General features: G+C 44.3%; 1 protein-coding gene and 1 pseudogene across 1 annotated transcript in view; one reads left to right on the top strand and one right to left on the bottom strand.

Moving 5' to 3' along the window:
- LOC138650953 (carbonic anhydrase-related protein 10-like) overlaps positions 1–22,992 on the top strand; it is a 1,155,128-nt gene that overhangs the window by 1,072,033 nt on the left and 60,103 nt on the right. The gene's annotated exons all lie outside the window — the stretch shown is intronic.
- LOC138651542 (nucleoporin NUP35 pseudogene) lies at positions 6,782–7,487 on the bottom strand (annotated as a pseudogene).

Below are 22,992 nucleotides of genomic sequence, written 5' to 3'. Positions count from 1 at the left end.
AAAGAGCGAAGCACTCTGTACCACACGGTCATCATGCTCCCAAAGTGGCGTTGCCCACTCCAACGCCCTGCCCGACAAGAGAGATAAAATAAATCCCACTTTCGCCCGTTCCGTAGGGAAACGCGCCGCCAGGAGCTCAAGATGTATGGAGCACTGGCTTACGAATCCGCGACATTGTTTACTGTCACCAGCAAACTTGTCAGGAAGCGGGAGATGGGATAAAGTCGGGGCTGAGGTGGCAGCGGACAAACTGCCTGCGGCTACACTTGCAGCCTGAACAGCGACAGCAGTGACATCCACAGCTGAGGTTGAACGCTCTAGAGCCGCCAACCTTCCCTCCAGCTGCTGGATGTACCGCTGTAAACGCTGATCGTCTGCCATTTACTAGCCAGACTCTGGCGCTAGTATTCTGTTAGGACTGGCGGAACGCACCAAGAAAGATGTAATAGATGCGTTCGCAGTCCGGGGTCCACCGTGCAGGTAAAAACCTGCTGCTAGTAAATGGCAGCGTAATATGGCGGTGGAAGCGAACCCGGTAAAACCACAGGTCCGCAATACCGCACTAAAGAGTGCAAGCAAGGAGTCAGCGAACACAACCTCAAGACACAGGATTGAAGTCCGATTAGACCACTTGCTGACACAACACCGCAACAGGGTGTGTTAGGCAACTCTTATAATTAGAGCACCGAAGTGCGAACTGTGCCGTGCTGGCAGGCACCACTAAGCACCCAGACGTGGGTCAGGAAGCGCACTACTGGTGCGTGGCGCCGCACTGGCGGTCACAGCAATAGACGCTGATACGTGTGTGACACGTTGAGTTATTAGTCGGGCGCTAGATAGCAGCCATACTCCATACGCGAACAGTCATACAATAGGGTAGGGGTATTTAATGAACGACTTGCACTCACAACAAACACACGTATTCAATTGTAAGGCAATACTAGCTCATGGCCGTGCGGTCATGCGCAGTTTATATAGCAGCAGCACAGGAAGTGGCTACAGTACCTTTGCCCTTCCAAGACCTGCCAAAAGGACCAATGGAATGTGCTGCAGAGCCTGAGCACATGACCCTCGATCTCCAACGGGAGATCTTACCCTGGGCATGCTCAGTACATGCAGACAAGGACTTGGTCCCAGAGAAGTCCGCTCGCTGCTGACCAGCACTAACTTTAATGGCAGAGACTGGAGAAGCAGCAGTAACTCTCAGAACAGAGTGAGAATGAGCAAGACGCTGGGACCGACGTCTTTGCTGAGCAGACTCCACTGCGGCTGGACAAGAATGGGAGACCGCAGCGGAGGTGGCTCGAGATTCCCCCTGTGCAGAAGCGGGAACTCGACCCCTAACACACGGTTTCATCAAGGAACCATCAGAATTCCTCTGAGACAAAACGGCCCCTGCCCCAATCTCAGACGCGTCAACCTCAACCTGTAATGGAAGAGAAACATCCGGCTGACGCAACACAGGGGCAGAAGTAAATCGGTGTTTAAGCTCCTGAAAGGCAGAAACAGCCGCGGAGGACCAATTCGTCACATCAGCGCCTTTCTTCATCAAATCAGTCAGGGGTTTAACCACACTGGAGAAGTAACTGGATCCATTTCTATAGATGAGGGAGAAAAAATGAAGCCCAAAAAAGAAACCTTCTGCACTCCAAAGAGGCACTTAGACCCCTTCACAAATAAAGCATTATCACGAAGGATCTGAAATACCATCCTTACCTGTTTCACATGAGACTCCCAATCATCGGAAAAAATCAAAATATCATCCAAATATACAATCATGAATTTATCAAGATAACTCCGAAAGATATCATGCATAAAGGACTGGAACACAGATGGAGCATTAGAGAGCCCGAATGGCATCACAAGGTATTCAAAATGGCCTTCGGGCGTATTAAATGCAGTTTTCCATTCGTCCCCCTGCTTAATACGAACAAGATTATATGCACCTCGAAGGTCAATCTTAGTAAACCAACTAGCCCCCTTAATCCTAGCAAACAAATCAGAAAGCAAAGGCAAAGGGTATTGAAATTTTACCGTGATCTTATTCAAGAGGCGATAATCAATACAGGGTCTCAAGGAGCCATCCTTCTTGGCAACGAAAAAAAAACCTGCTCCCAATGGTGAAGAAGATGGCCGAATATGCCCTTTCTCCAAAGACTCCTTAATATAGATCCGCATGGCGGCATGTTCTGGCACAGACAGGTTGAAAAGTCGGCCCTTAGGGAACTTACAACCTGGAATCAAGTCAATAGCACAATCACAGTCCCTATGCGGTGGAAGGGAACTGGATTTGGGCTCATCGAATACATCCTGGAAATCTGACAAAAACTCAGGAATTTCAGAAGAGGGGGAAGAGGAAATTGACATCAAAGGAATGTGACCATGAACCCCCTGACAACCCCAACTAGTCACAGACATAGATTTCCAATCTAACACCGGATTATGTACCTGTAACCATGGAAAACCCAGCACAATAGCATCATGCAAATTATGCAACACCAGAAAATGACAATCTTCCTGATGGGCTGGCGCCATGCACATGGTCAGCTGTGTCTAAAACTGAGTTTTATTTATAGCCAACGGTGTAGCATCAATGCCCCTTAAAGGAATAGGGTTCTGCAAAGGCTGCAAGGGGAAACCACAACGTCTGGCAAATTCTAAGTCCATTAAGTTCAAAGCGGTGCCTGAATCCACAAATGTCATGACAGAAAATTACGATAATGAGCAGATCAAGGTCACAGATAACAGAAATTTAGGTTGTACAGTACTGATGGTAACAGAACTAGCGATTCTCTTTGTACGCTTAGGGCAATCAGAAATAACATGAGCAGAATCGCTGCAGTAAAAACACAACCTATTCTGACGCCTGAATCCTTGTCGTTCAGCTCTAGACAAAATCCTATCACACTGCATTGGCTCAGGACTCCGCTCGGAGGACAACGCCACAGTGTGCACAACTCTGCGCTCGCGCATGCGCCGATCAATCTGAATGGCCAGAGTCATAGAATCACTCAGACCAGCAGGCGTGGGGAACCCCACCATAACATTTTTAACGGATTCAGAAAGACCCTTTCTGAAATTTGCCGCCAAGGCATCCTCATTCCATTTAGTCAGCACAGACCATTTTCGAAATTTCTGGCAATACGATTCTGCCGCTTCTTAAAGGGAACCTGTCACCTGAATTTGGCGGGACTGGTTTTGGGTCATATGGGCGGAGATTTTGGGTGTTTGATTCACCCTTTCCTTACCCGCTGGCTGCATGCGGCCGCAATATTGGATTGAAGTTTATTCTCTGTCCTCCATAGTACACGCCTGCACAAGGCAAGATTGCTTTGCGCAGGCGTGTACTATGGAGGACAGAGAATGAACTTTAATCCAATATTGCAGCCAGCATGCAGCCAGCGGGTAAGGAAAGGGTGAATCAAACACCCAAAAACTCCGCCCATATGACCCAAAACCAGTCCCGCCAAATTCAGGTGACAGAGTCCCTTTAACCCTGACACAGGCCAACAAGGTCTTCTCTGCATGAGCCACTGAATTAGGTTCATCATACAATAACCCTAGCGCCTGAAAAAAGGTGTCTACATTAAGCAAAGCCGGATCCCCAGATTCCAGGGAAAATGCCCAATCCTGAGGATCACCACGCAGCAGGGAAATAACGATTTTAACCTGCTGTATGGGATCACCAGAGGAACTGGGTTTCAGAGCAAAAAACAGTTTACAGTTATTTTTAAAGCTCAAAAATTTGGACCTGTCCCCAAAAAACAAATCAGGAGTTGGAATTCTAGGCTCTAAAACCGGAGTCTGAACGATATAATCGGAAATACCCTGTACTCTAGCAGCAAGTTGGTCCACACGAGACGCCAATCCCTGAACATCCATGCCAGCGCCAAACTCCTGAGCCACCCAGAGGAAAAGAGGGAAGAAAAGACACAACAGACTACAGAAAAAAATGGCTCAGCACTTTTCTTCCCTTCTTCTGAGATGCATTTAACTCATTGTGGCCAGTTGTACTGTTATGATCTGGTGGCCTAGAAGCAGCATGAGACGTACTCTGGAGAAGGTGATACCTGTACTGACCGCAGACCCTGAACCTAACAACGCAACTAGAAGTAGCTGTGGGATGTACCTAACACTCCCTAGACACCTCGACACAGCCGGAGGACTAAATACCCCTAGAGATAGAAACGGGAAAACTATCTTGCCTCAGAGAAAATCCCCAAAGGATAGACAGCCCCCCACAAATATTGACTGTGAGAGGAGAGGGAAATGACATACACAGACTGAAATCAGGATTTAGCAAAGGAGGCCATACTAACTAAAAAGAAAGGATAGAACAGAGTACTATGCGGTCAGTATTAAAACACTAGAAAATATCCACCACAGAAAATACAAAATCTCCACATCTGACTAAAGACATGGAGGGTATATCTGCATCTCCAGAGATACCAGCTTGGCTGAAAAAATCCTTACACAGACAAAGCTGGACAAGACAAAACATGGAAATGCATTGAACAATAAGGCCCACAGCATGTGGACTGCAAAAACAAAACCAGAACTTATCTTTGTTGAAAAGAACAGCAAAACAGGAGAGACCAGGCAGGGATGTGAATCCTCCAAAAACAATGGACATCTGGCACTGACTAAAGAATCAAGCAAGACTAAATAGCCCAGTCCTAATTGCAAAAAGTGGACACACCTGATGAATGCTGCGATCCAAAGACTGCTAGCAGCACTACCACTCATAACCACCGGAGGGAGCCCAAGAGCAGAATTCACAACACTCTCTATGACTTGGAGGTCCTGGCCAGCCCTGCCTCTAACATTTTATTAGATCGACTTTTTAGTGCCACCGGGGTATTATAACCGATAGGAATATCCACCTGTCAACTGAAAATGCTGACATGCTGACTCTTATCAAAATGAACAAGGGCTGTATTGGGCCAAACTTCTGTACACCACTGGATGACAGCAGCAGAAAACTCAAATTCAGTGTTTTTTTTTCTGGTCTATTCCCGTGCGCACCTTTCCACGCAAATGTGTATATGCTTCAGAATTTCATATTTTTTTGTGTCATCCTCCTCCTTCTCCTTTCTTTCCTCCACCAGCATTTCAACAGAGTGATCATGCTAACCTTGCTGTTAATTTTTAATGGTGTTTATGGTGCCCACATTAACAGTTTTGAGAGGCGTACCTATAACATTCATTGATATATATGTATACTCCCCAGGGGTATTTATTTTAGCCCATGCACTGCAGATTGCCAATCTAGGATACCCACTTTTTAATAATGGGAAAAAAATGTTTTCAGAGGCCCTCCACTACATCTCTTCAGAGAGTTATTGGAGTGCCTCCTACTAATTTTTGATATCCCTTGCACTTAGTGCATACACTTTACCAGTCTAGGAGACCCACTCCTTAGTAATGTAATAAAATCCTTTTCTGAGGTTCCACCTTCTAGTTGAGGGAACATTTTTGGGAACCAAAAGAGTCAGTGGGTTGTCCATTGCCTTGTTGTGGGCTGTAAAGTGATCGTCACATAGGGACTTCTCACACTGCATGCAGAATTTCACAGCCAGGACAGGAGAGTTTGTACAGTAAGTATGGAAGATCCTAGTTTCCTCCATAGAAGTCTGAGTAGATGCAAAATGTTCCACTATATTCCCCAGCAGAGTTGATGAAATAAAAGTCCTTGATGCTGCTATGCTAAACTAATTACTTCTTTCAGTGATAATTCAAATAACTTCACTAATAATATCGCTCTTATCTGCAATTCGTGTAGGGTGAGCTGTCACAGTAGGGATAACGTATTACAGGCATCTAGCCAGGGATTATTGACTATTAGTGAATAGGTGATATGTATCATCTGCTGGAAATAAATGTTCATTCTGGTCACATCCATTTCTTCCACAGTCCATAAATCGATTGATTTTTACTAAAGCACTCATTGTCAGATTCCTTTTTTTACTGTGATCTGTACTCAGAAATTCATCAAAGCAGGCTGGGTCGCTTGCATTCCTCAAGAGTTTGCTGCTGTCACATAGAAGAAAAAATCTTTCCAGGGCCAATTCAAATCCCTTCTATATTCTGCAATAATACCATTCTTATCTACAATTTGTGTAGGGTGAGTGGTGCAGATGGGATAGTTGATAAAAGGCATCTTGTCAGGGATTATTGCCTTATAAATTATAATCCATGCTGTAACCTAAGGAAAAAATACCAATGTAACATCTATACTACTCCCTATTAATACCACTATTAGCTGCATTTAGTGTATGGATAGGTGCTAGGTATCATCTGCTGGAAATAAGTGTTCATTCTGGTCACATACTTCTATAGTCCATAACGTGATAGCTTTTTTCCATGCACTAATTGACCGATCCTTTTTTTACAGTAATCTATACTTAGAAATTCATCTAAACAGGCAAAATTAACTGATTTAATATGCATATTTGTAGTTTCTCTGTAGCATCTTTATGTTAGAGGTAGTGGTGGGATACTTTACGCTAGTGGAGATGGAATTACTACTTCTGAACTCTCCAGTGCTTTGTTTCCATCCATTTCTGGATGCTTCTTGAAATATGTTTTGGATAATTATCCTACTGGAAGACACATGGCCTAGGATGACCATGTGATCTGACTCTGGCCATTACATTACAACCCCCAAACCTTTGGAAATCTTCACATTTCTTGACGCCATGCACACAGTCAAAGCATCCAGAGCCAGAGGCAGCAAAACAACCCTAAAATATCTTTGGATCTTCACCATATTTTACTGTAACTACTGTTTTCTTTTAGTTATTACATTCTTATCAATACCAGGTTTCACGCCGATCATGATGCAATCTCCAAATATTTTTCCAACTTTACTCAATGCTTTCCTCGCTTGCAGCTTGGACTGGTACTGAATGTGCATCTACTTACCTGCATTTGACATCACGTGCATTACTATATTCCCGTACTGGGCAAACTGCAGTAATATGTACGAGGGAAGGCTTGAGGAAACCCGAATACTGTAATCCAAGAGTTATCTAGATGGTCATCAGATGTCAAAAGCATCACATTGTGTGTAGAATGGATCCACTTGGGCAGGAGACAGTGCTCCTTTCCTGGTTTGCATAATCGTTGCTGGGCAAAAAACTTTTGAAGGTGCATATGGAGTGGACGGGATTATCCCTGTGTGAGATGTTTGCATTGTAGAAACGTTTGCCAGTATTCTTGAATTTAAAGGTATAGATCCATGACTTGGGCTTAGAACAACTTCATAAATGCTTGCAACAGGGGGGGGGGGCACTCTTATCCTTATGAGCTGGAAATGTAGGCTGGGGGGGAGAACTTCCTCCTATCAACGAGGATTGCAGCTCTATAATGCCCAGTGATGGACGCAGCTGTAGAGTGACAGAAGTGGGTATATGACCCATGAGGAAACCAGGCAGGAACTGGGCACTGCAACTAGTCTTCGAAGAGGTTGATGACCCCAGTGTCATTGGTTTGCCACCTGTACCTTTCATTGTAATCCTGTCTGTGATGATAATGAGACTGCTGAGAAGTGATTTGTGCAGAACAGGAAGTATCAGTCTATTATGAAGTTCGGTAACCAGACTGAAAACTGCAAGATGTCAGGATTTTCTTTAATATTTCAAGTGACCCAGCGAGTCCAGAGAGGAGAAGTTTCTCTGTAGCATCTTTCACCCCCTGACGAAGGCTGACGCCGAAACGCGCGTCGGGGAGTGGCACATCCAAGAGACGGCAGCACTATAGGTAACATATGCTCCTGGCCTAATATTTCTTTTCAACAGTGATCATTTAATATTTAATATTATGTGTGGCCCATGCCTATGTTTATAAGTACCTTCACATGGCATATATTAAGCACTGATTGCACTTTAAGTCAGAAAAAATTACACATAGATAACTTAGTACTCCAGGTCATGTGACTGCACAGTCTTAACACTAGTTGCACCTTATGCCAGCATACTATTGTATATATATTTTTTATGGCATGTATCAAGCACTAGTTGCACTCTAAGTGAGTATAAATTACATATACACAATTCAGTACTCTGGGCCATTTTTCTCTCTCTTTTTTAAAAAAAAGGTGCATGGCCATATATGATTAATTATTTTCTTATTTTTTGTGCAATCTTTTGTATTCAATAATTTTCAGTGTTGTAGGGCTTCTTTTGAACAGATTTTTATATCATGTACTGATGATTACAATGTGATTATATGTATATATATATATATATATTTTTGCCCCTGTCTTCTTGGTATTGTGCCTTCTTTTTGGTTTTCCTTCCCCTCTACCATTTGGTATATTTATTTCTAATAAATCTATTTAATTTATTTGGACATTTGTTCGGTTTTTTTGTTCTCTTTCTTTTGCATATATCTCTTTCCGATTTGTCCGTTATTTCGTCCATTATGGGATATATATAACATCTTATATACACAAATTGCATACCTTATGTTTACTAAGAATATTATGAATCTTTATATCCCTTGCCTTGAGCTTTTATCCAGCATCTTTAACAGGTAGTGGTGGATTACTTTCCTCTAGTGAAGCTAAAATTGCCACTTTTGAACTTTCTAGTGCTTTGTTTCCATCGATTTCTGGGTGCTTCTTGAAGTATGTTTGGGTTATTATCCTGCTGGAAGACACATGACCTGGGATGCAAGCCAAGTTTTCTGACACTGGGCATTACATTGTGACCCAAAAACCTTTGGGAATCTTCACATTTTATGATGCCTTGCATACAATCAAGGAATTCAGTGCCAGAGCCAGCAAAACAACCCTAAAATATCTTTGGATCGCCACGATATTTGACTGGAACTACTGTTTTCTTTTATTTGTTGGCCTCATTCCATTTACAGTAAACAGTAGAATGATGTGCTTTACCAAAAAGTTCTATCTTGGTCTTATCTGTCCACAAGACTTCTGCTGACCCTCTAACAATAGTGAGGGTTGACTGTTTGCCCTCTAACAATAGTAAGGGCCACCTGATGGCCCTCTACAAATAGTGAGGGCTGCCTGATGGTCTTGAAAAAAAAAAGCTTTGCGACTTTTAGAGTCCCTCCTTCATAAATTAAACTGTTAAATGAGGGTGGCACTCACCGTCCCAATAAAATGTCCTTTATTTTGAATCACATTAAAAGACAGAGGTAGGAGGGTTGTTATGAACTGGTGATTCAGAAACACAATGGACCTTGTGGTTAAGAGCACACCAAGTGACCTGATAGTTACTAATAACATAGGACGAGCTCTGAGACGTGGGAACTCTGCTGACCGCAATCCCTAATCCTATCACACCACACTAGAGGTAGCCGTGGAGCGCTCCTGACCAGACCTAGGCGCCTCGGGCACAGCCTGAGAAACTAGCTAGCCCTGAAGATAGAAAAATAAGCCTACCTTGCCTCAGAGAAATTCCCCAAAGGAAAAGGCAGCCCCCCAAGTATACAATCAGGAATTTATCCAGGTACTCTCGGAAGATCTCATGCATAAAGGACTGAAATACTGATGGAGCATTGGAAAGCCCGAATAACTAGGTACTCAAAATGGCCCTCGGGCGTATTAAATGCTGTTTTCCATTCATCGCCCTGTTTAATACGCACAAGATTATACGCACCACGAAGATCTATCTTGGTGAACCAACTAGCCCCCTTAATCCGAGCAAACAAATCAGACAGCAGCGGCAAGGGGTACTGAAATTTGACTGTGATTTTATTTACAAGGCGGTAATCAATACAAGGTCTCAACGAACCATCCTTCTTGGCCACAAAAAAGAACCCTGCTCCCAATGGCGACGATGACGGGCGAATATGACCCTTCTCCAAGGATTCCTTTACGGAACTCCGCATAGCGGCGTGCTCAGGCACAGACAAATTAAACAGTCGACCCTTAGGAAACTTACTACGAGGAATCAAATCGATAGCACAATCGCAATCCCTATGCGGAGGTAGGGCACTGGACTTGAGCTCATCAAATACATCCCGGTAATCCAACAAGAACTCTGGGACCTCAGAAGGGGTGGATGATGAAATAGACAGAACTGGAACATCACCATGTACCCCCTGACAACCCCAGCTGCACACAGACATAGATTTCCAATCCAATACTGGGTTATGGACCTGTAGCCATGGCAACCCCAACACGACCACATCATGCAGATTATGCAACACCAAAAAGTGAATATCCTCCTGATGCGCAGGAGCCATGCACATGGTCAGTTGGGTCCAGTACTGAGGCTTATTCTTGGCCAAAGGCGTAGCATCAATTCCTCTCAATGGAATACGATACTGCAAGGGCTCCTAGAAAAACCCACAGCGCCTAGCAAAGTTCAAGTCCATCAAATTCAGAGCAGTGCCAGAATCCACAAATGCCATGACAGAATAGGATGACAAAGAGCAGATCAAAGTAACGGACAAAAGAAATTTCGACTGTACCGTACCAATGGTGGCAGACCTAGCGAACCGCTTAGTGCGCTTAGGACAATCGGAGATAGCATGAGTGGAATCACCACAATAAAAACACAGCACATTCTGACGTCTGTGTTCTTGCCGTTCAGCTCTGGTCAAAGTCCTATCACATTGCATAGGCTCAGGTTTATGCTCAGATAATACCGCCAAATGGTACACACTTTTACGCTCACGTAAGCGTCGATCGATCTGAATGGCCAAAGACATAGACTCATTCAGACCAGCAGGCATAGGAAATCCCACCATGACATCCTTAAGGGCTTCAGAGAGACCCTTTCTGAAAATTGCTGCCAGTGCACATTCATTCCATTTAGTAAGCACAGACCACTTCCTAAACTTCTGACAATATATCTCTACCTCATCCTGACCCTGACACAGAGCCAGCAAATTTTTCTCTGCCTGAACCACTGAATTAGGTTCATCATACAGCAATCCGAGCGCCAGAAAAAACGCATCAATATCGCATAATGCAGGATCTCCTGGCGCAAGGGAAAATGCCCAGTCTTGAGGGTCACCACGTAATAAAGAAATAATGATCTTAACTTGTTGAACTGGGTCGCCTGAGGAGCGGGGTTTCAAAGCCAGAAACAGTTTACAATTATTTTTGAAATTCAGAAACTTAGCTCTATCTCCAGAAAATAAGTCAGGAATAGGAATTCTAGGTTCTAACATAGATTTCTGAACCACAATGTCTTGAATATTTTGTACTCTTGCAGCGAGATTATCCACACAAGAAAACAGACCTTTAATGTCCATCACTACACCTGTGTCCTGAACCACCCAAATGTCTAGGGGAAAAGAAAGACAAAACACAGTGCAGAGAAAAAAAAATGGTCTCAGAACTTCTCTTTTCCCTCTATTGAGAAGCATTAGTACTTTGGGCCTCCAGTACTGTTATGAACTGGTGATTCAGAAACACAATGGACCTGGTGGTTAAGAGCACACCAAGTGACCTGATAGTTACTAATAACATAGGACGAGCTCTGAGACGTGGGAACTCTGCTGACCGCAATCCCTAATCCTATCACACCACACTAGAGGTAGCCATGGAGCGCTCCTGACCAGACCTAGGTGCCTCGGGCACAGCCTGAGAAACTAGCTAGCCCTGAAGATAGAAAAATAAGCCTACCTTGCCTCAGAGAAATTCCCCAAAGGAAAAGGCAGCCCCCACATATAATGACTGTGAGTAAAGATGAAAATACAAACACAGAGATGAAATAGGTTTTAGCAAAGTGAGGCCCGACTTACTGAATAGACCGAGGATAGTAAAGATAGCTTTGCGGTCAGCACAAAAACCTACAAACAACCACGCAGAGGGCGCAAAAAGACCCTCCGTACCGACTAACGGCACGGAGGTGCTTCCTCTGCGTCCCAGAGCTTCCAGCAAGCAAGAAAAACCTATATAGCAAGCTGGACAGAAAAAATAGCAAACAAAAGTAACACAAGCAGAACTTAGCTTATGCAGGGCAGGCAGGCCACAAGACGATCCAGGAGAGAGTAAGACCAATACTGGAACATTGACTGGAGGCAAGGAACAAAGAACTAGGTGGAGTTAAATAGAGCAGCACCTAACGACTTAACCTCGTCACCTGAGGAAGGAAACTCAGAAGTCGCAGCCCCACTCACATCCACCAGAGGAAGCTCATAGACAGAACCAGCCGAAGTACCACTCATGACCACAGGAGGGAGCTCGACCACAGAATTCACAACAGAGGGTCTCATGTGGAGACTCATCGGATGATAGCCGTTTTGTGCTGGTGTGCACTTCTACTGGTCCCTTAGAAGTGCTCAACAGCACGAAACGGCCGTCGTCTGATGTGACTCCACATGACTCTCCTGCCTCTGTCTTTTAATGTGATTCAGAATAAAGAACATTTCATTTGGACGGTGAGTGCCACCCTCAATTCTATTTTTGATACGGACTTTATCATTATGTTTTTCAATACGGATTGGCACCCGAGATTCCTGGGAAAATACACTCTTAATTCCCCTGGTATCATCGTCACTTATTGCCTCAGTCACTTATTCACTGAAACTGTTAAATGAATCTGATCATGTCTCGCACACCACACAGCCAGATAAGGTAGTAAAATGTTAAAATTACATTTCCTTGTGAATGTTTTTTTCATCATTGAAAGCAATGCAATTGTCAACAAAGCAGGAAAAACACTACATATGAACATAGCCCAAGGTGTGGAGGAGCATTTTTTTCTCATATTTGTGTTGCCTTATGTGCATGTCATTATCCTGGAAATAATGTTTCTTAACATTTTTGATAGCAAAATCCATTTTATCTTTGGATTTGTTTGTTTTATTGTCAGGCTGTAAAAGTGGCATAATACTCTGACGACATTGTTCCCAGCAGTGACCTGGGATTCAGAGATGCTTCCAGGGGTCTTCCCCATGCTGGTCCCATGCGAAATTAGCACTGTTTTTAGACCACTCCACACCTCTGGAGGAGGGGGCCACCAGAAAAATCCTAGAGTTTCCAATTGACTTTCATTATACTTGTTACTTGATTCGAGCACCCGAGCATTACAATTTGCTCGACTTTAGCAACAAGCACCCAAGCATTTTAGTGCTCGTTCATCACTAATGGTTGGTCCAAATGGCAGCATGTTCTTGGCTCAAAATATTTTCAAGCTGTTTCATAGATCCCTTAGCTCAGTTGGTTCATCAGCAGTGGAACCTATTTCATTGAACACCTGAGCAAGTCTGGCAAACCAAGTGTTAGGTGTTGAGTTCCCACCTCTGCACAGGGGGAGTCTCAAACCATCTCCGCTGTGGTCTCCCATTCTTCTCCAGCCGCAGTGGAGCCTGCTTAGTGGAGACATCGGTCCCAGCGTCTGGCTCAGGCTGATACTGTGCGACTGGTTACTGCTGCCCTTCCAGGCTCTGACTTTGTAGCCAGCACTGATCAGCGGCGAGCAGGTCTTTCTGGGACTAAGTCCCGCTTTTCCCATACTGAGAATGCCCATGGGACGACCTCCCTTTGGAGGTCGGAGGTCACATGCTCAGGTCCTGTTGCGGCTCCTATTGGACCATCTGGAAGGTCTTGTAGTACAGCTGCTATAAAAGGTTTGCATGGCCGCTCGGCCATGCGCTAGTGTATACTTGAAAATGTGTGTGTGTTGATGTGTGAAAGTTACTCATTAATCATCCCCTCCCTTGTGTATCACTGCTCACGTAAGGTGGATGTTTTCTATCTAGCGCCTGACAGAGCCATCAGTACTAAACACAATTTTGATTCCTACAATCCTTTCATCATCCCAGATTAGCATCCTGGCAAAGGGCCTGAACTTTGTGTCCAGTAAGAATTTTGATTTATTTCAAACCCTTTCACCCTTGAGAGACCTTTTTTTAGATAAAAAAAAACACCTATGATTGTTCTTCTCCTCTGACTTCTTTGGCTGACATTTACATAGTAACATAGTAACATAGTTAGTAAGGCCGAAAAAAGACATTTGTCCATCCAGTTCAGCCTATATTCCATCATAATAAATCCCCAGATCTACGTCCTTCTACAGAACCTAATAATTGTATGATACAATATTGTTCTGCTCCAGGAAGACATCCAGGCCTCTCTTGAACCCCTCGACTGAGTTCGCCATCACCACCTCCTCAGGCAAGCAATTCCAGATTCTCACTGCCCTAACAGTAAAGAATCCTCTTCTATGTTGGTGGAAAAACCTTCTCTCCTCCAGACGCAAAGAATGCCCCCTTGTGCCCGTCACCTTCCTTGGTATAAACAGATCCTCAGCGAGATATTTGTATTGTCCCCTTATATACTTATACATGGTTATTAGATCGCCCCTCAGTCGTCTTTTTTCTAGACTAAATAATCCTAATTTCGCTAATCTATCTGGGTATTGTAGTTCTCCCATCCCCTTTATTAATTTTGTTGCCCTCCTTTGTACTCTCTCTAGTTCCATTATATCCTTCATGAGCACCGGTGCCCAAAACTGGACACAGTACTCCATGTGCGGTCTAACTAGGGATTTGTACAGAGGCAGTATAATGCTCTCATCATGTGTATCCAGACATCTTTTAATGCACCCCATGATCCTGTTTGCCTTGGCAGCTGCTGCCTGGCACTGGCTGCTCCAGGTAATTTTATCATTAACTAGGATCCCCAAGTCCTTCTCCCTGTCAGATTTACCCAGTGGTTTCCCATTCAGTGTGTAATGGTGATATTGATTCCTTCTTCCCATGTGTATAACCTTACATTTATCATTGTTAAACCTCATCTGCCACCTTTCAGCCCAAGTTTCCAACTTATCCAGATCCATCTGTAGCAGAATACTATCTTCTCTTGTATTAACTGCTTTACATAGTTTTGTATCATCTGCAAATATCGATATTTTACTGTGTAAACCTTCTACCAGATCATTAATGAATATGTTGAAGAGAACAGGTCCCAATACTGACCCCTGCGGTACCCCACTGGTCACAGCGACCCAGTTAGAGACTATACCATTTATAACCACCCTCTGCTTTCTATCACTAAAGCCAGTTACTAACCCATTTACACACATTTTCCCCCAGACCAAGCATTCTCATTTTGTGTACCAACCTCTTGTGCGGCACGGTATCAAACGCTTTGGAAAAATCGAGATATACCACGTCCAATGACTCACCGTGGTCCAGCCTATAGCTTACCTCTTCATAAAAACTGATTAGATTGGTTTGACAGGAGCGATTTCTCATAAACCCATGCTGATATGGAGTTAAACAGTTATTCTCATTGAGATAATCCAGAATAACATCCCTCAGAAACCCTTCAAATATTTTACCAACAATAGAGGTTAGACTTACTGGCCTATAATTTCCAGGTTCACTTTTAGAGCCCTTTTTGAATATTGGCACCACATTTGCTATGCGCCAGTCCTGCGGAACAGATCCTGTCGCTATAGTGTCCCTAAAAATAAGAAATAATGGTTTATCTATTACATTACTTAGTTCCCTTAGTACTCGTGGGTGTATGCCATCCGGACCCGGAGATTTATCTATTTTAATCTTATTTAGCCGATTTCGCACCTCTTCTTGGGTTAGATTGGTGACCCTTAATATAGGGTTTTCATTATTTCTTGGGATTTCACCTAGCATTTCATTTTCCACCGTGAATACCGTGGGTATTTCTGCTTTTTCTTTCCAAGAAAATAATGCTCTACTCGCTTTAAGGTCACTTCAGATCTTGGATGAGACTTCTAATTTTGTTATGGATAAGGACACTAGGATAATTCCCAAGAATTCATCATATTATCCTTCGCAATCTAAAATCTCAACTTTGGATTTGTCCCAAACACTTGTTGAAAGATTTAAAGTTTCTTTATGCCTAGACCAGACTTGACCAGCAACACAAGTACCCTCAAGTTCCAGGCTATTGCTGAAATGCAGGCTAATTCTAGTCTGACCATAAGACATACAGACAAGGGAGTTGTATTACTATATTGGACACATTATGCAAGAAATAAGTCTATGATATATTGGTAGATTGTACCAACTGTAAACCCTTTTTTCCTAATCCCTCTGATTCCTTCAAACATACCCTTTTAAACTTTTTGGGGTAGGGTGTCATTTTTGGCGTACTAGACAATAGACTCCAAAGATGATTATTACCTGACCATCTCCTAATACCGGTCATCAACATTCTCCCCAAGTCCCATAAAGGGGTTTTTCCACATCCCCTTGGCCTCATTATTTTGGGATTGGATCCTTAAATGAGAACTTATGCCAATGATTGGATGACCATCTCTTGCCACTGGTGATCAGGATCCTTGGCTATTTAATCCCTTTCTGACATCGGGGGTAATAATACACCAATATCGGACACCCTCCCTTTGATGTGGGCTCTGGTGGTAAGCCCACATTTATGGCACGTATCAGCTGTTTAGAACAGCTGACATGTGCCACTAACAGCTGCGGGAGGAATTGCGATCCTCCCACAGCCGTTAAACCTTTAAATGCCTCTGTCTAACTGATAGCGGCATTTAACTTACGTTTCTGACAAGAATGCCAGAAATCCGCCAATCGGTGACCCCTGTCACATGATCGCTGGCCACCAATGGGTTGGCATGACAACAGAGGTCTACTGCAGACCCTGTGGTCGGCGCTCAAAGCAAGTGAGTAATCCTGCTACATACAGACGATCTGATCATCACCTGTATGTAGCAGAGGCAATCCGGTTGGTGCGGTATATAGCAGAGCCAATCGGGTTCTGGCAGCTTCTAGTCTCCCATGGAGACTATTGAAGCATGCAAAAAGTAAAAAAATAAAAAATAAAAAAAATAAAAGTTCAAATCACCCCCCTCTTGCCCCATTCAAAATAAAACAATAAAAAACCAAACCTACACATATTTGGTATCACCATATTCAGAATTGCCCGATCTATTAATAAAAAAAGATTAACCTGATCGCTAAACGACGTAGTGATAAAAAAAAGTCAAAATGCCAAAATTACTGTTTTTGGTCAAGGTGACATTAAATTAAAATGCAATAAGGGGCAATCAAATTATCGTATCTGCACCAAAATTAAATAATTAAAAATGTCAACTCAGCTCGCAAAAAATAAGCCCTCACCCTAACGTAGATCACGAAAAATGGAGATGCTACAAGTTTCGGAAAATGTCGCAATATGTTTATTTTAACAAAGTTTTTAATTTTTTTTCACCAAATAAGTTAAAAAAGAAACTAAACATATCTGTTGTCCATGAACTCGTAATGACCTGGTGAATCATAATGGCAGGTCAGTTTCAGCCTTTAGTTAACACAGTAAAAAAGCAAAACAAAAAAACCACTGTGGGATTGCACTTTTTTGCAATTTCACCACACTTTGATTTTTTTCCCCATTTTCCAATACAAAATATGTTAAAACCAATGGTGTTAATCAAAAGTACAACTCGTCCCACAAAAAACAAGCCCTTGCAATTGCCATATTGACCAAAAAATAAAAAAGTTATGGCTCTGGGAAGAAGAGGAGCAAAAAACATAATTCAAAAACGAAAATACCCTCGGTCATGAAGGGGTTAAAGGACACTACAACAGTATTGAGTGTTTTGAACATTTCACATGGATGGACAATTATTGATTATTTTTAATCTAGCTGTTCTAGCCATTAGACACCATTTGGATAAGTACAGGAACTATTCTGCCAACATAAAATTATTATGGTTACACAGTATTTGTTATGTCACAATTTTTTTATGTTTGGTTCCAAATTTTTTCTCCCGGTTCAGGGAGCCCCAATGGGCTCGAGATTTTCTTAGTCCTTAGCTGTACTTTATGTGTCTTGGTGGGAAGAAGCTTTCATATTTTCTAGCAATAATCCCATTTTTCATGAAATCAAATGGTTCGGTAGATATGTGGACGATCTGATTGTAGTTTGGCAAGGCGACCCACTTAATGTAGATCATTTTTCAGCCTACTTAAGTTCCAACATCTTAACCTTAAATTTATCATTAGAGTATGCCCTGCAAGGAGACTCCTTTCCTTGACATTTTTTTGTCCAGTGATCCACACACTAAAAAAGTGTATATCAGTGAGTGTTTAGGAAGAAAATTAGTGGCAACACCCTTCTAAATCGGTCCTGTTACATTCACACCATACTATGCGTTCTATACCGTACAGTGAATTTTTCATGCCAGACACATCTGACTCCGCACAGCCCACAATTTAAACAAAAAAAAAGACATTATCTGTAAGTACTCGCCTGTTGTAAATCAGGACGATAAACTGCGCAATATAATGAACGGTGGATATAGATGTGTTGCCAGGCGAGCTGTCATCCTGGGCAGCATGCTGTCACCCAGTCTTTCTAGATGTCTTGCTTCCTCCTCCTTAAATGTAAAAGGCATCCACAAATGTGGCGGAACTAGATGTATTGTATGTCCTTTTGCTTTGGACCGTAAAAAAATCTATATCCCCCACAGTAAATCATCAGATATCCACTTTCATCAATTGTGATACCAGACATGTGGTGTACTGTATTCAGTGCTCTTCAAGTCAAGAGAAATATATTGGTTGCACAATCCGTAAATTTAAAAAGAGGATCGCTGAACCTATAGCCAACATTAATGCCAATAATAGCTCTTATTCTGGGGCAACCAAACATTTCATTTCTATCCACAAGGGTGACCTCATTCACTTTACATGTTTGCCATAGAAAAAGTCAGTTGTCCTAGACGAGGAGGGGACTGGCATAAACATTTATTGATGAGGGAAACTGTTTGGATATTGCGTCTAGATACGAAATTCCCTAAAGGAATTAATTATAAAAATGAGTATTAATTTTGTTATGTTCCAATAAACTTTTTTGATTTTTACCAGGTCGGTGTGCCGGAAACATATCCTTCCTCCTAGATAGTTTTCATCTCTCTTGTTATTGTCTTACAAAAGCACATGTTCAAGAGTAATGTACCAGAGAGTGGTAGCCATGGCCGAGCTGCTGCTCCATGATGTCCATGCACTTCACAGAAAGTCACGTCCCAGTCACAATGTGCTGTCATATGTGAGGTACATCACACTTACTTGCAGGCTCAGACCTCCGCTGTCTTGAGTTTTCCAAATTCAGGAACAGCCACACATAGATCAGTGGACACTAGTGTTGAGCATTCCGATACCGCAAGTATCGGGTATCGGCCGATATTTGCGGTATCGGAATTCCGATACTGAATTCCGATACTTCCCGCGTATCGGATACCGGAATCGGAAGTTCCCAGAATTCAAATTGAACGCAGCAGCCAATGAGGAATGAATGAAAGTGTGGGCACATCCTGTTTAGCATGGTGGGCATGTAAGTACTGGCAAGGCTGGGATTGGCTGCTGAAATGATGTCACTCTGCACTATAAAAAAGCGCTGCCGCCATTTTGCGCTCACTCTGCTGTGATTTCAGTTAGGGACAGGACGCTGTGTTCTAACTGAGGGCCAGTCGAGCTAGCTAATTGCTTTATTTTCCTTTCCAAAGGCTAATTTAGCAAAACGCTGTGTGTTCTTCACTGTTCACCTTGCTCTTGCCTTGCAGCGCTGTTTTAACAGCGTTCTGCAAGGTCTCTGTGTGTGTGTGTGTGTGCAGCTCACTCTGTAGTCTGTGTGCAGCCATATACCCGGTTGTATTCAGCTCAGGGGGGGTTCACACTGCCTCACACAGTTGTTCTTTTTTGCTCTTAGTGCAGCCTGCTGCACATTTTTTCTCAAATTTCCTATTAGTGTTTTTCCACCAGTCTCCAGCTCTATTGTGGAAAAACACTACATAGGATAACCTAGAGGGGGGTTTTTGGGCCTTGCAGCGCCGTTTACGGCTGTCTGCACGGTCTCCGTGTAAGCCCAGCTCGCCCTGTAGTCTGTGTGCAGCCATAGCCGGTTGGATTCAGCTCAGGGTTCGTTACTGGCTCATACCTTGAGAAAAATTTTCCTTTTTTTCAAATAGTGCAGCCTGTTTAAAATTTGAAAAAAAAAATTCCTATTAGTGTCTTTCCACTCGTATCCAGCTAAATAGTGGAAAAACACTATATAGGATAACCTAGAGGAGGGTTTTTTGGCCTTGCAGCGCCGTTTACGGCTGTCTGCACGGTCTCCGTGTGAGCCCAGCTCGCCCTGTAGTCTGTGTGCAGCCATAGCCGGTTGGATTCAGCTCAGGGTTCGTTACTGGCTCATACCTTGAGAAAAATTTTCCTTTTTTTCAAATAGTGCAGCCTGTTTAAAATTTGAAAAAAAAAAAAATTCCTATTAGTGTCTTTCCACCAGTCTCCAGCTCAATTGTGGAAAAACACTACATAGGATAACCTAGAGGTTTTTTTGGGGGCCTTGCAGCGCCGTTTACGGCTGTCTGCACGGTCTCTGTGTGAGCGCAGCTCGCCCTGTAGTCTGTGTGCAGCCATAGCCGGTTGGATTCAGCTCAGGGTGCGTTACTGCCTCATACCTTGAAAAACAATTTCCTTTTTTTCAAATAGTGCAGCCAGTTTAAAATTTGAAAAAAAAAATTCCTATTAGTGTCTTTCCACTTGTATCCAGCTAAATAGTGGAAAAACACTATATAGGATAACCTAGAGGAGGGTTTCTTGGCCTTGCAGCGCCGTTTACGGCTGTCTGCACGGTCTCCGTGTGATTTAAACTAGCTCTGTAGCCCGATCTGCACCAAAAAAAAGGTTAAGTTCACCAAACACAACTTACACTTGTGTAGGCCACATTTGAAAAATAATAAAGTTTAGTCCACAATTTACAACATTAGTGTTTCTTACACCTGTTAGGAGGAGCATTACAGGAATAAGCACACTAAGGCCTTAGTACTTTTCTGCTTATCTTTATCTGTCAACCAAGATGAAGAGGGCAGGGAGTAAGGCACGTGGGCGTGGGCGCGGAGCAGGGAGAGGAGCAGGGAGAGGACGTGGTGATTCTGTGCCTGCTGCGGGCGCCGGTGACTCGTCGTCACTCAGTTTCAGCAGGGAACAGTCCTTCATGCGCAGCTTTGTCGGAGAGCGCCGTGCACCGCTGCTGCGTGAAGACCAAATTGAAGCCGTTGTCGGGTGGATGGCAGCTAACGCCTCGGCATCGACTTCAGTTAGTGCCACATCCTCTCAGGCACAGAGCACTGGAGAGCAGCCATCTGTCTCTTCACCACCTGCCAAATTGGCCAGGCAGTCAGAGAGCCCAGGACAGGAGCCGTCTCTACTTCTGTTCTCTGAATCTCTTGGCTTGGAAACAGGGGGCCAGCCAAGCAGCATTGGAGAAATGGAAGAAGAGGCAGTGTGCAGTGATGCCCAACACCTTTTTCTCTCTGACTCTGAAGAGGCAGGTGGGCCAGTGCCTCCGGTGACCACAGCGCAGTACGCATCTGATGATGAAACTCAGGTGCCGCTTTCTCGTGCGTACTGTGCTGCTGAGACTACCCAGGAGGAGCAGTTGGTGGCAGAGGGTAGTGGAGATGATGAGGTCCTTGACCCATCGTGGCGTGAGGAACAGGAAGGTGGTGGGAGCAGCTCAGAGGAAGAGCTTCCTCTTACGGGCCAAAGAGGGAGAGGGAGGGGGAAGACTGCGGAGCCTGTAGCCTCCACTTTGGCACCCGTTAGGAGCCTGTCTCTTTCCAAAGCCAAAAAGGGCGCTCCCAAGACTTGCAGTGCCTGGTCCTTTTTTGACACAGTTGCAGATGACATTTGTTTTGTCAAATGCAAGCTGTGTCATCATAAAGTAAAAAGAGGGAAAAATGTCAGCAACCTCAATACCACAAATATGTGGAAACATGTGCGGACCAGGCACGCGGTGGAGTTACAGAAACACACTGAAGATGTAGGCCAACCAACAGCGGCAGCTACCACCTCTTCAGCTCGTGTTGCCTCTTCCTCCAGCTCACGCACAGCTGGTTTGGCTTCCTCCCAGAGACCTTGTGTAATTCCACCCACAGCACCACCTTCCCAGTCATCCTCACACTCCCAGTCTACTCTACAGCCATCGGTAGTACAGGCATGGGAGAAAAGGCGGGCATTCTCGGCCAACCACCCCCGAGCACAGGCTCTGAATGCAGGCATTGCCAAACTGTTGTCCCTGGAAATGCTCTCGTTCAGGCTGGTGGAGACTGACAGCTTCCGTGACTTGATGGCATTGGCAGTCCCACAGTACAAGGTGCCCAGCCGCTTTTACTTCAGCAGGCAGGCTGTCCCTGCCCTGCACAGGCATGTTGAGGCAAACATAAAACATGCGCTACTGAACGCCGTCAGTAGCAAGGTCCACCTCACCACCGATGCGTGGACCAGTCAGCATGGACAGGGGCGATATGTTTCCCTCACTGCCCATTGGGTTAATGTTGTTGAGCCAGGTACAGATCGTGCGAGTGGCGCAGGACGTGTCCTGCCCACTCCAAGGATTGCAGGAATCCAGTCTGTACGCATCGACTCCTCCTCTTACACCAGTTCCTCTGATTCCTCTCTGCAGGATCCGTCACAGTCCACCCCCACATGGACCCGTGAACATTTACCTATGACCGACATGAGCACAGCCGTGGCCAAACGTCAGCAGGCCGTCTTGAAACTAGTTTCATTGGGGCATCGAAGCCACACAGCGCAGGAGCTCTGGAATGCCATAAAGCAGGAGAGCGATGTGTGGTTACTGCCAGCGAATCTCCAGCCAGGCATGGTAGTGTGTGACAATGGCCGAAATCTGGTGGCAGCTTTGGCCCTTGGCAACCTCACTCACATCCCATGTCTGGCACATGTGCTCAATTTGGTTGTGCAGAGTTTTCTGAGGGACTATCCGGATCTTGATGCCCTGCTGCACAAGGTCCGCCTAGAGTGTGCTCACTTGCGGCGTTCCAGCTTGGCCAGATCCCGCATTGCTGCTCTGCAGCGCCGATTCCGCCTTCCGGAACACCGCATCATATGTGACCTACCTACCCGGTGGAATTCCACGTTACATATGTTGGAGCGGTTGTGTGAGCAGCAGCAAGCAGTTATGGAGTACCAGCTGCATCAGGCGCAAAGAAGTCGCAGTCAGCGCCGATCAGACTTCACAACCACAGAGTGGGCCAC

Source organism: Ranitomeya imitator, chromosome 10 (assembly GCF_032444005.1).
Source record: "Ranitomeya imitator isolate aRanImi1 chromosome 10, aRanImi1.pri, whole genome shotgun sequence".
Taxonomy (NCBI): domain Eukaryota; kingdom Metazoa; phylum Chordata; class Amphibia; order Anura; family Dendrobatidae; genus Ranitomeya; species Ranitomeya imitator.
This window is presented reverse-complemented; position numbering and strand designations above follow the sequence as displayed.